Consider the following 15,490-nt stretch of genomic DNA (forward strand, 5'->3'; position numbering starts at 1 on the left):
CTCTCTCTCTCTCTCTCTCTACGTTATTACTGAGAAAATTCGAAATTGTCAAACTTATTAGTTCATTTCTCACCGGCAGACAACAAACTGTACTAACAAACGCCTCGGCGTCGAGCATGCAAGAAGTAAAATACGGTGTACCACAAGGATCGGTTTTAGAACCCCTCCTCTTCTCTATATACATTAATGACCTCCCCCTGCATATTCAAAATGTATGTGAACTTTTTGCAGATGACACCACAATTCACTCCAGCAACACAAATTTAACTCGCTTATCAGAATCACTTCAAAGGAGTTTAAACCAGTTGACAGAGTGGACTGAACTAAACCATATGTCTCTTAACCCAAAGAAAACCAAATATATGGTCATAACAACAAGACAAAAACGCCGGAATATTTGTTCAACTGGTCCTGCTTTAATGATAGATGGTGAAATAGTGGAAAAAGTCGACCATCACAAACTGCTGGGTGTTAATATCGATAACAACTTGTCTTGGTCAACCCACATAGAGCAACTTAGTAAAGTGGTGTCAAAGAAAGTGTATCTCTTATCTAGAATTAAACACTTCCTGAACTGCCACACCAGAAAGTTATTCTTCATTGCTCATATTCGATCTGTTATTGATTACGCATCCACTCTATGGGACTCAGCAAGTGAACATTCCTTGAAACCACTTAGCAGATTACATAAACGAGCGCTAAAAGTAGTATTACTAAAGCACACTACCCTCACAGAGTTAGACTACATACATTTAGGAATCTTACCTCTAAAGTCAAGACTGTTTTTTAACAAAGGAATCTTTATGCATAACATTATATCCCCAAACCATTTGTTCAAAGTTATCTTTGAAGAATTCACACCACCTTATGAAATTTAACACTCCTCTTCCTAGGATAGACTTATTTAAGTCTAGTCTAGTTTATTCAGGTGGCCGTCTCTGGAAGGCTCTTCCGAATGCCCTACGGGAAGCTACCAGCACAGATTCTTTCAAAAACAAATATATATCCCATTTAATGAAAATAGTATATTCTTGATTGTTATGTCCTTTGGGACACAGTCACTCACTTTTGACTTATTGTTTTGTTCACGAAATTATGATGTTCTGTATGATATCCATTATCTTGCAGAGTTGATGTACTATTGCATAGTATTCTGACTCTAATTGACTTGCACATTTTTGCTTTGCACCTTGTCATGAACATTTATAAACTACAATGTTTCATATGATGCATTTATGTACATAAACTTATACTGTTTTACTAATTATGTAAGTATGTAGTAGTAGTTATTAGAGTAGATTTAATCCCTCTTTAGGGCGAGGGCCAGATGCAAAAAAGTATTCTGTTACCCTCGTAAAATAAAGAATTGTCATTCTCTCTCTCTCTCTCTCTCTCTCTCTCTCTCTCTCTCTCTCTCTCTCTCTCTCTCTCTCTCTCTCTCTCTCTCTCTCTCTCTCTCTCTCTCTCTCTCTCTCTCTCTCTCTCTCTCTCTCTCTCTCTCTCTCTCTCTCTCTCTCTCTCTCTCTCTCTCTCTCTCCGTCGCTCTATCCCTGTCGCTCTGTTTCTCAGTCTGTCCCTCAGTTTCACTGGAATTATTGTTTGTAGGAAACAGATGGAATATGAAATATAATCTGCGTGCAAACTTAACACACCCTGCACACGAAATAAGTCAGTCAATGCAAGTTTTATTAATTAGAAAGACATACTTGTTTATTGTCCATGATTTAAGGCAACTGTTATAATGCGAATATTGATTTTTAATAGACCCATATATAATGACGTATAATCATTGTGATGCTACACATGTTTACACCAGCAAACACAACACTATTGTTTAACATATGAATAATATTTGTCCTTTTGTAAATTTAAAATAATGAGTAAGATTATTTACAGGTGGTGGTGTTTTTCTGGACCTCATGTACATAAGAAAGTATGTGTACAAACAGCAAACACACCGATACCATGTTTGTTGTCACCTATTTATTGATTTATTACAATTTTGGAAAGAAAACAAAAGTGCACTGCTAACGTTCCATAACATTCAAAATAATAATAAGAATGCTAGGTGATTGGAACGTTTAATGTATCGTAAATGTAGACAAAGTAACGTTTAGGCCTAAAAAAAAATAGGTGTGGTTACGGTAACCCGACCTACCCTATTTTTAGGGGCCGACCCTATAACTTTTTATTACATTTGTCAAAAAAAACCAAAAAAAAACACAGAGTGCAGAAAACGCAATGAAAGCGAAAGCGCTCGAGTCGCACACTTATTTCCCTGTCAAGTAGGTTTGATTTGTACACATTAGAAAAAAAAGTAAAAGAAGTGATTGCCTACCTTCCTACCCTATTTTTTTGTTGCTATGTTACCTTTACCACACCTATTGTTTTTGTTTGGCCTTCGGTTTGTCATAAACTAAACGTTCTAATAGCCAGCACATCTTTATTAAAGCATGCAGCCAAGCAGTTGTGTTTTGCAATGCGCCAGTCTGGAATGATAATACGCAGATGGTCGTTCACGCTCATGGGAGCAGGCAACTTGGTTAAAGTCGGTTCATGTTTGCAACATTTATGGAAGCTGGATTTTCTGACTGCACGTGAGTCTTGATTCGTTAGTGTATTGCTATTGACAGTAAGTCGGTGTGACAGAGTGATTATTGAGTCTTGATTCGTTAGTGTATTGCTATTGACAGTAAGTCGGTGTGACAGAGTGATTATTGAGTCTTGATTCGTTAGTGTATTGCTATTGACAGTAAGTCGGTGTGACAGAGTGATTATTTGTCTTGATTCGTTAGTGTATTGCTATTGACAGTAAGTCGGTGTGCAGAGTGATTATTGTGTCTTGATTCGTTAGTGTATTGCTATTGACAGTAAGTCGGTGTGACAGAGTGATTATTGAGTCTTGATTCGTTAGTGTATTGCTATTGACAGTAAGTCGGTGTGACAGAGTGATTATTGAGTCTTGATTCGTTAGTGTATTGCTATTGACAGTAAGTCGGTGTGACAGAGTGATTAGTGTGTCTGTTGTAATTATTGTGTATGTTAAATGTAATGTTATTATTGTGGCTTAATGGTTTGATTGTTTAACACACACACACACACACACACACACACACACACACACACACACACACACACACACACACACACACACACGCGCGCACACACACACACACACACACACACACACACACACACACACACACACACACACTCACTCAGTGTTATTGTAATAGTCAGGGAAACAAGTTAGATTACTCTTGTATGTAGTTGTTTTAGTTTAAGCCCTGTGGCAATAAGGTAAGCTACAGCTGTGAATATTGTTATGTAAATCATGAATCTTGTGTTGCATGCTTTTTAAGTGATTTTGAAATGTGAAACATTTCATTTGAGAGTCAGAGCTGACACAGAGCAGTTGGATGGTATATTGGCCTTTATCACATTGACATGGTATGTTTGTTACAATTATATGTATTAAGTTATAACCTGTTGAATTTATATTGTTATAATTTAGAGCAAGATACTTATGTTGTGTGTTAATTGGAATTGTATTACGTTTGTATGTGTAATATTTAAAGATGAACATTGTAAGAATTTGAGAAATGTTCAGTGTTGTTATTATATATGTTCATGGACTTAGGGGACTGACATTATTGGAACTATTTATTCACTGCTGTTTTCTATTTATTATTGTACAGTTTATTTGCCTTCCGTTTAAAGAATAACTGTAAACAAAATATCATTATATGTATTTGAATTATTATCTGGTCTTGTTTTGGTACCTAGTATTGTTTTATTTGTTTGTTTACAGGGTCCTCGTTGTCTATTCCACGCCACTATCTGGGTAGCCGAGTGATAACGCACTTGCGCTCGGAAGCGAGAGGTTGCGAGTTCGACCCTGGGTCAGGACGTTAGCAATTTTCTCCCCCCTTTCCTAACCTAGGTAGTGGGTTCAAGTGCTAGTCTTTCGGATGAGACGAAAAACCGAGGTCCCTTCGTGTACACTACATTGGGGTGTGCACGTTAAAGATCCAACGATTGACAAAAGGGTATTTCCTGGCAAAATTGTATAGGCATAGATAAAACATTTCCACCAAAATACCCGTGTGACTTGGAATAATAGGCCGTGAAAAGTAGGATATGCGCCGAAATGGCTGCGATCTGCTGGTCGATGTAAATGCGTGATGCATTGTGTAAAAAAAATTCCATCTCACACGGCATAAATAGATCCCTGCGCCTTGAGTCCGAGTCTGGAGATACGCTCGCGATATAAGACTTGATATACCACATAACACATAGTAATACAATACAAAGACCAACCCTGCATTTCTAATTCTTGTTATTCTTGGACCCCTGAACAACATTATTTTATTGTATTGTATATGGGAGATTTATATAGCGCTTGAATTTCTCTAAGCGCTTTACATATTACTTTCTGCCGTGTGAGATGGACTTTTTTTTTACACAATATATCACGCATTCACATCGGCCAGTAAATCTCAAGCCATTACGGCGAATATTTACTTTTCACGGCCTATTATTCTAAGTCACACGGGTATTTGGTGGACATTTTTTTTATCTATGTCTATACAATTTTGCCAGGAAAGACCCTTTTGTCAATCGTGGGATCTTTAACGTGCACACCCCAATGTAGCGTACACGAACAGTATCCCCCAAAGTTCGGTACTAATTAACCCTGAACAAGTTTAGATGTGTTGGGCATGTCTGATTTCTATTATAACTCAACAGCCAATATACACATGATTTGAGGTGATTGGGAGTGCCTTGTTTAGGGGGAACGTGGCTCTCAAAATTGATTTTGTTTTGTCAACAAATAAATACTGGCGTTTGATTACTGTTCATCGCATATCACACCTACAATCAATCAATCAATCAATGACGCTTATATCGCGCATATTCCGTGGGTACAGTTCTAGGCGCTCTGCAGTGATGCCGTGTGAGATGAAATTTTATACGGCCAGTAGATTGCAGCCATTGCGGCGCATATTTACCTTTCACGGCCTATTATTCCAAGTCACACGGGTATAGGTAGACAATTATTAACTGTGCCTAAGCAATTTTGCCAGGAAAGACCCTTTTGTCAATCGTGGGATCTTTAACGTGCACACCCAATGTAGTGTACACGGGGGGGAGGGTTCGGACACCGAAGAGAGTCTGCACACAAAGTTGACTCTGAAATAAATTTCCGCCGTACCTGGGATCGAACTCACGCTGACAGCGGCCAACTGAATACAAATCCAGCGCGCTACCAACTGAGCTATATCCCCGCCCCAACTGAGCTATATACAATGCCATCAATACAACTGTTCATGGTGCTTGATTTAAAAAGGGACACTTTTTTGTAGTCATGCGTATTGTCTATGAATGAAGCCATGTTCTGAGTATTGTTAGTGTTTCATCAGAAGCCCGTGAGAACTTCTTTTTCGGTATCATTTATTTGCAAACTTTTAATCTGGCATTGGTATAGTGTGTGCAATGTTACAATTAGTTGTAATCCTGATACACATTTTGTTTTTGATTCAATAAGGACGTATTTGCCACATGCATGTTTTGAAACACATCTGTACGTCTTGTTTCCGCACTCTATAAAGTTATAAGAGGAAGTTCACAATGAGTTATGTGATTTTGCTGTTGAATATGTGCGCACTGTAATCTTGAAAGTGTTACTTATGCAAGGCTCGTACCACAATGTCATTGTGTTAAAACGCCTAATTGATTGAACTGTGAGAGGCGGCCTAGTTGATTGTTAATACTGATCGTTAAGTCCGACAGCAATCAAACAATATTGAAATTCCTTGAAAACGTTGTGCTGGTTTGAAATGTACGTTCGACAGCATAATGTTCTTGTTTCCATTTGTGCTTATATATATATATATATATATATATATATATATATATATATATATATATATATATATATATATATATATATATATATATATATATATATATATATATATATATATATATTATTCGTGCACGGCAGAGTATCAAACAGAAAGGACTACTTTTCAATTCAAATATTTTCTATTTGCAAAATTGAACCTATTCAAAACAAATAGCGACCTCACAGGGGTCATGGCGAGCCTCGGTCCCCGTGCAGTAGTAAATACTCACATAAAGCAAGGGCAAGCACTGTTAACAAGACGCTCAGAGAAACGAGGTTATTACTTCCCTTACACTGACACTTGCTCGGGTACAATGTAATTAAAACTTGTCGTCAGCGTATCCAATCCAAACCGTGAAAGGTAGGATTCACTGTGTGTGCCCATATACCTGGCTGTACACTAACAGAGACATACAGAACACACTCACGTACGTACTTACAGACAGACAGACAGACAGACAGACAGACACACACACACACACACACACACACACACACACACACACACACACACATACACACACACATACATACGCACACACACGCACGCACGCACACACGCACACACACACACACATACACACACACACACACACACACACACACACACACACACACGCACACACGCATACATACGCACACACACGCACGCACGCACACACACACACACATACACACACACACACACGCACACACACATACACACACACACACGCACACACACACACGCACACACATACACGCACGCACACACACACACACACACCCACATACACATACACACACACACACACACACACACACACACACACACACACACACACACACACACACACACACACACCTGTGTTTTGCATGCACGACGTAAAGGCCGGAATACATTCAACAAGTACTACAGAATACTATGCAAAACCAGAAGAAGAAATAACGTGCTATAATTGGTAGTTGTTGTTTGTTCTTGTCATGAGAAGATCGTGTTTTGTGTAAGCTACTTAATTGCAAATGCCATGCAGGGATGACATAATGATTGTAATCGTTGTTGTTGTGGAAGTTGTATTGTTTGTGTCGATGATGTTGCTGTCGTTGTAATCGTTCGTTTACATAGTTTTAGAAACCTCTCACTGACGGGCGCAGTGTTTTAGACGCCGACCTTTCAAGCGGAAGGTCGCGGGTTCGAATCCCAACCGTACCCGATGGGTTAAGGGTGGAGGTCTGTCCGATCTCCCATGACAACGTATGTGCAAACCGGCTAAACAGGCAAGGACAAGACAAAGTGCGCACGAAAAATATCCTGAAATCTATTTTAGTGGTGGTTTATAGAAACACGAACATACCTAGCATACTTCTCCTGAAAGCGGCGTATGACTGCCGAAATGGCGGGGTAAAAACGGTCATACACTTATAGGCCCACTACCGCCTACCGTAAACCATCTGTTTCTGATCACAGAACTCCCCGAGCTTGTTCATACATTGCAAACACACTTCCATTTAAACGCTTACCGATCGAGATCATCCTGGCTGCTTTCTGTTGAGAGTGAGAAATTGTTCAAAGAATGTATTTCGTGTCGTTATGGCGCTGGACCTATAGTCCAGGCATCTTAGCCACTTTAGTGAAGGGAACGTTGAAGTGACAATGACTAGGTTTAAAATGTCCCTTATCAGAAAGTTCAACCTCATTCGTTTGATGTTTATTAAGCACATTTTCATATAAAGTTGGCGCTTCATACGGAAAAATGGCTTTGAAATTGACCCAAATCCTTCTTTGGGCTCTGTAAATGTCGTTTGGGGGTATGGTTGTAAAATGGTATCTACTGGTCACCCCAATGTATAAACTGAAAACTATTTCTGCACCAGAACACGCAGAAAGGATTGTATCTGCCTGATGTCTGATGCTTTTCAAAATCCCCAACCACTAACACCTTCAAAACGGACTTTAACTGACACTGTTGTTTTTCCCTATATAATCCTTACTATTTTTCCGAGACGTCGTCGTGTTGTGTATTTAGCTTGCCACAACCTCATACATGGTCCTAAAAGTTAAAGTTGAAGAAAATACTAAAGATAAATGAAAAAGCTGACGCAGTGTCATTCGCACCGTGAATCCCCCCATGGGAACATACTAAAGTCTGGTTCCAAATAGGCTCAATTTCCTTCTATTTCTTTGTATTTCTGCCTCGTAGGGGTAGGGGTGTTCAAACCAAAGGCACCTTTAAACCAAAATTCAAATCACACATCTTACAATACTAAGACACTCAGCAGTAAAAGGGTGTCTGCTGGTAAAAAATTCCAAACAATCCTAAAAGTACTTCACTACTAAAAGTGCTTTTAAAAAGAGCCGTTATTTTTCCCTCTATATTCAGTATTGTGTTTTCTGCGAACATGTAGTCTATTTAGATGGTTGTCGTGTGCACTTGAGTTGCTAAAGCGTTTTCAGTTGGGCATATGTCGAAAAGCAAAGAATTAGCCCTTTGAAAACCATCAGAACTGTCACACAAAAATAACATTTACCTATCTCACCAACTGACCAAACATAGGGCTTTTCCTTATGTATTATGTATTGTCGTGTTTTTTGTAGCATACTTGTGAAAACAGCCACCACTGTTGTAAATGATACTTTAAAGAGCATTATTTCATTTTTACAGTTGAAGGACAACCTGGACTGCCGTATATTACAGCTGTTTTACAATCAGCCAAAATTTTCTTAACAAACGTATGTTAAGAACAACTCCCACAGTGAAATTGAAGGAAAACAAAGTGAAAATCCGCCTGCCATAGAGGAGCTAAAGAATCAACAATAAACGACTGCATGGATAGCTTGATGCACGAATGCATTGCGGACATGTTTGTCTCCAACCAAGAGAAAGTTCCAAAAAATCCCTTTTGTGCTTCTTATTATACAGTGACGTCAAAGACAGCCTTTTCTGCTGTTCATACATTCAGGGGTTATGGTTACACTAAACGACGTAGTTGTAGCCATACTGCCATCCAGATTTATTTTTTCCTTGCGAGCAGTCACAGGGTGTTTGTGCTGTCTGCCAACCGTTAGATGACCCCGCCCAAGTCTGTTAAGGGACCGTTTGACCGTTATAGAACGCGTCTTTTTGATTTTTTGGCACAGTTGGAAACGGTTGATTTTTATCCCTACCATTGTTTCCAAACATTATATAGGAATGTTTTGTGAACAACGGATAATAGCCGCTACTCGCATGTGTAGCAAAAGTGAGCGTACATACTCACCCTGGTCGTCCAGCCGTTGTCCGTTGCCCGTCTTTATCTGTCTGTACTGAACATTACCTTTGGATATTTCTCCAACGCTATGAAGTGAAGAAACACCAAATGTTGCAAAATGTTGTATGACCCCAAGAGCTCAAAAAAGATACTTGAGAACCTTGACCTTACCATAAGGTCAAGGTCACAGGGAGAATGAATGTGGTCTAAAAACTGCAAAATTTCACATTGTGCCAGTTTTCTGGAAAACAAATTAAAAACAGCGGGCTTAGTTTTGTATGGTATACAAGAAAAAGAAAGCCTTATCTTCTGATACCATTTTGGTTGACCTCGGTTCAATGTCAAGGTCAGAGGAACCCTTCAAAGTTGAATTGTAGACATATTTTGATGTGAGCTTGCCCCTTTAACTTTACTATGGACGATATCTCTTACAAACTTAAACACTGAGTGGGGCGTTTGTTAGAATTTCATACTGAGCCACATCTGGTCACATATCGTTAGGGTCAAGGTCACATTGACCCCTATGAAAAATGTGACCAAGCCGGGTAAAGAAATCCATGTGTCTTGGTAAAAAATCTTAACAAAGCAAAGCCCATGCGACTCTCATGCTTGACCTTTGTCTTAAAGTGACCTTGACCTTCAGGTGACCTTGAAGGTGAAGGTCTAACAACTGAAGCTGGCAAGGACATTGTACACTATTAGAACTGTTTTACAGATTTTTCCTACCAAATTACACATGACCTTTGGCCAAGGTCAAGATCATCAAAGGTCACACATCACAAGGCTATCAATTCAAGACATAGGAAGCATAAACATACTTATTGGCACTTTCTACAAAGAGACATTGTCACTTTTAGTGATTCAATTGCCCGTTTCAGTCACATTTCATAAGGGGCAAAGTGACCTTGACCTTGATGATATGTGACTAAATGTGGCTCAATATCAGTATATAACATGTGCCCCACACAATTATGAAGTTTGAAAGATTTTTTTCATAGTTCAGGGTCAAGGTCACTTCAAAACATGTATACAATTCAACTTTGAAGGACTCCTGTGACCTTGACATTGAAGCGAGGTCAACCAAAATGGTATCAGAAGATAAGGCTTTCTTTTTCTTGTATACCATACAAAACTAAGCCCGCTGTTTTTAATTTGTTTTCCAGAAAACTGGCACAATGTGAAATTTTGCAGTTTTTAGACCACATTCATTCTCCCTGTGACCTTGACCTTAAGGTAAGGTCAAGGTTCTCAAGTATCTTTTTTGAGCTCTTGGGGTCATACAACATTTTGCAACATTTGGTGTTTCTTCACTTCATAGCGTTGGAGAAATATCCAAAGGTAATGTTCAGTACAGACAGATAAAGACGGGCAACGGACAACGGCTGGACGACCAGGGTGAGTATGTACGCTCACTTTTGCTACACATGCGAGTAGCGGCTATTATCCGTTGTTCACAAAACATTCCTATATAATGTTTGGAAACAATGGTAGGGATAAAAATCAACCGTTTCCAACTGTGCCAAAAAATCAAAAAGACGCGTTCTATAACGGTCAAACGGTCCCTTAACAGACTTGGGCGGGGTCATCTAACGGTTGGCAGACAGCACAAACACCCTGTGACTGCTCGCAAGGAAAAAATAAATCTGGATGGCAGTATGGCTACAACTACGTCGTTTAGTGTAACCATAACCCCTGAATGTATGAACAGCAGAAAAGGCTGTCTTTGACGTCACTGTATAATAAGAAGCACAAAAGGGATTTTTTGGAACTTTCTCTTGGTTGGAGACAAACATGTCCGCAATGCATTCGTGCATCAAGCTATCCATGCAGTCGTTTATTGTTGATTCTTTAGCTCCTCTATGGCAGGGGGATTTTCAATTTGTTTTCCTTCAATTTCACTATGGGAGTTGTTCTTAACATACGTTTGTTAAGAAAATTTTGGCTGATTGTAAAACAGCTGTAATATACGGCAGTCCAGGTTGTCCTTCAACTGTAAAAATGAAATAATGCTCTTTAAAGTATCATTTACAACAGTGGTGGCTGTTTTCACAAGTATGCTACAAAAAACACGACAATACATAATACATAAGGAAAAGCCCTATGTTTGGTCAGTTGGTGAGATAGGTAAATGTTATTTTTGTGTGACAGTTCTGATGGTTTTCAAAGGGCTAATTCTTTGCTTTTCGACATATGCCCAACTGAAAACGCTTTAGCAACTCAAGTGCACACGACAACCATCTAAATAGACTACATGTTCGCAGAAAACACAATACTGAATATAGAGGGAAAAATAACGGCTCTTTTTAAAAGCACTTTTAGTAGTGAAGTACTTTTAGGATTGTTTGGAATTTTTTACCAGCAGACACCCTTTTACTGCTGAGTGTCTTAGTATTGTAAGATGTGTGATTTGAATTTTGGTTTAAAGGTGCCTTTGGTTTGAACACCCCTACCCCTACGAGGCAGAAATACAAAGAAATAGAAGGAAATTGAGCCTATTTGGAACCAGACTTTAGTATGTTCCCATGGGGGGATTCACGGTGCGAATGACACTGCGTCAGCTTTTTCATTTATCTTTAGTATTTTCTTCAACTTTAACTTTTAGGACCATGTATGAGGTTGTGGCAAGCTAAATACACAACACGACGACGTCTCGGAAAAATAGTAAGGATTATATAGGGAAAAACAACAGTGTCAGTTAAAGTCCGTTTTGAAGGTGTTAGTGGTTGGGGATTTTGAAAAGCATCAGACATCAGGCAGATACAATCCTTTCTGCGTGTTCTGGTGCAGAAATAGTTTTCAGTTTATACATTGGGGTGACCAGTAGATACCATTTTACAACCATACCCCCAAACGACATTTACAGAGCCCAAAGAAGGATTTGGGTCAATTTCAAAGCCATTTTTCCGTATGAAGCGCCAACTTTATATGAAAATGTGCTTAATAAACATCAAACGAATGAGGTTGAACTTTCTGATAAGGGACATTTTAAACCTAGTCATTGTCACTTCAACGTTGTTCTCTAATATGCCTGGACTACTAACTTTAAAAAAAATTAAAAAAAGTTTGTGAGAAAAACATGGTTGAAACACGAACGAATTGTTTGATCATCGAGACAAAGTCAGTACTGTTTGAAAGTAGGGAGCCCGGATGTATGTCAAGCGAGGTGGGTGACTCAGTTGACTGGTGCGTGTCAGATGCAGCTCTTTTCATTTGATGACGATTGCTTTCTGTCCTTTCATCCATGTTTCACAAATCGTGCAATACAGCCGTGCAGCTTATTGAAAGTCACTTGACGGAAATGGCAGCATCCCAAATTACGAAATCAAACACTGGAGACGTTTAAAGAAAACGTTTCCTTTTACTAGCCCTGATGGTGTGCATGACTGCGTGTGCGCGCGCGCGCGCGCGCGTATGTGTGTGTGTGTGTGTGTGTGTGTGTGTGTGTGTGTGTGTGTGTGTGTATGGGTGCGTGTGTGTGTGTGTGTATAGAAACGTTAACATTTGACTAAACACCGAAATACTCATTTCACCTGGTTATTTTTCAAGCACCATCTTCAAAATATTGAAGCAATGATCAACATTGTGTCGGCATGTGTGTAGTTAAAGCGTGTATCCAAAGAAAACGGGTGGTGTTTTTTTTTGAAGGGGTACAAGCAGTTGACTGGTTTGTGTCGTGTGTGGTAGGTAGACCAGTTCAGGTGTCAAGACCAGGTCAGGGGTCGCGCGAAGGATTGTGGTATACATAGATTCACTTCTCCATTTCTCACCTCTGCATTCGCCGATTCGGGGAAGATGATTTCACGTTGTTCGGTTTCTAAGCCCCAGAAAAGCAAATAAAGAAGATACCAAAGGGAGATTTCCTACAATTTGATCTGCACAGCGTTTTTCCAATGTTCACGCGAGGAAGAGCTGTCGAAAGCGCAGTGTCGATCTGGCAGTCGTATCCCGGTAAGTACAGAGACAGATCTAGTGTCTCCCACTCTGATAACGTGTCACCTACTGTTAATCCGTTTTGTTTTAATTTCTTTTTATTTCAGCAGACACAAATGTCAAACACAGTGCTAAGCAGTCACCTCTAGTGAAATGAGTTGATCTAAAGTGCCTGTAATGTTTGGATGTCTTTGTTCTTGGTTCGATTTATGTGAATTTCAAGACTTGCAGTAGAGTCTCAAGTTTACTCTGCCCGTATAAAACTGTCCACCATTTACTTGAACATGCAGATAAAATTATAAGGAAACGGAATGAATCTGTTCTCAAAGTCAAAATGATCACGATTTTGCCTCAGATTCAAAACATGCACTGTCATGGTTTTGTCTGTACAATTTGGTAAGTCTTACCTTGCAACAACTTCCTTGAACTTGAAAGACAGTTTTTGAATGCCAGATCTGTATCGCGTTTTATTCCAGACTCGATTGTACTCTGTGCTGTTTACGCACTATCATGATTCGTTATGTAACGTTTGGTAAGCTTACCTTGCAACAGCTTCCTTGTCTTTGTTGGCATTTTCTTTCAAGGCAGTACAACGTAAGATTAGATTCTTTCGGACAGAAGGTAGAATGCGAGTTTTGAGACAATGACAGTCGTCCAAAGAAAGCTTGCTGTGGAATTTGTTTGTAAATAATGGTACATGTGATTCTGTATTTTTCTGCGGTTAATGTTAATGGTTTCTTTTTTCCTCTGTTGTTTGTTTCCTCCTGAGTTTGATCGTTATCATTAAAACAAGACCCTCAGAGAGTACCTCCGTTGCTCCTTAAAATGGACTGTGAATAGTGTGTTGGCTGTGTTGATCGTCAGAATTATTTTAAGAACCAGGCTGCTGCAGTCAGTTGACATGTTTCGCATATTGTAGGGTTACCATACTGCATAGGTAAAGTGACTTGTATAACCTGACTATTCTGTTTTAAAACACTTTTTATATGTAGGTTTTAGTCATCATAACTAATCGCATTGTGCCATTTGTTTCAGAAAGGGGATTAACCTACAACAAGATCGACGCTATGTCAGATATGCCTCAGCCACATGAAGACTTCCGAATTTAGATCCACTCGGCATGGTGACAAGTCTTGATGAAAAGTATAGGACTGAGGACAGCAGTGGAAAAAGTGGCCACGTGGTAGCTACCTATTGCTTAGTGTCTGCAGTGCAAAAGACAGATAAGCTGATGGTAGATTTGCAAATGAACACAGTACCCTCAGATCTACTGCTGATTTACGACGGGCAAGCAACAATCCAGGGCAGAGAACTCTGCAGCGTTGTAATCCAGCTCTTCATTTGTTTCAGGAAAGGACGTCCTTACAACTGGAATTAACATTACAACTCTCTGATACCAAGACATAGTGCATAGTGTACTCTAAACAAGAGGTTGTGTTACCACAGGAACATCCCGATAATTGAGTGGGACAGGATTAAAAAGCTTCCCATGGCTTCAGTGAGGAAGTAGATGATTTTTCTGTCATTGACTGCAATACCTTTCACACAGCCAGTACATGAGAGATAATGGCCAATGGTCTTCTTTGTGACCGTCCATGCCCAAGCACGCGGAGCTTGTGGCCAGCAGGACAACGTGTCACTGGAAAATAGCATAGACTTCGGAGTGCGAGGACCAGAGAAAATAACCTCATGTAAAGCTGTGTGTGTGTGTGACCATATCTTTAACTCTTAGTCGTATGATCATTCCAAGAATATATCTTGATACGCAAGCTCTGGGGTAGGTTCATAACTGTAGATATAAGCTTTGCCATGATAATTATGCTGATGCAGTTTAAATGTGTGTCTGTGTGTGCGTGCGTGTGTGTGCGTGTGTGTGTGTGTGTGTATGTGTGTGTGTGTGTGTGTGTGTGTGTGTATGTGTGTGTGTGTGTGTGTGTGTGTGTGTGTGTGTGTGCGAGGATTGCACAAGATCTCCTTCAGGGACAACTGCACCAACAACAAATACACAGTCATTTTATCTGTTTGCCTTCTTTTGAAAATTATACATGGAGTTGATATGATGCGTTAGTTTTAACTGTGTGTGTGTATGTGTGTGTGTGTATGTGTGTGTGTGTATGTGTGTGTGTGTGTGTGTGTGTGTGTGTGTGTGTGTGTGTGTGTGTGTGTGTGTGTGTGACGGAGTGAGTGAGTTTGTGTGCTTGTATCTCTATAACTTCACGAGAGGAAATGACGACTTACAAAACATTGAAAATCACTCAGACAAACAAATGGAGCCTGCTCTTAAGGTTATTTTTCTATGAAACTGTTTATTAAAAACATAACTAGACAAGTGCGTAAAAATTCAATGCAAATAAGTACATAGTATACAATTGTTATCAAAGTTACATACAAATGTCATACAAAATCCCGTCATGTCCATCACCA

This window comes from Littorina saxatilis, linkage group LG8, assembly GCF_037325665.1.
Source record: "Littorina saxatilis isolate snail1 linkage group LG8, US_GU_Lsax_2.0, whole genome shotgun sequence".
Taxonomy (NCBI): domain Eukaryota; kingdom Metazoa; phylum Mollusca; class Gastropoda; order Littorinimorpha; family Littorinidae; genus Littorina; species Littorina saxatilis.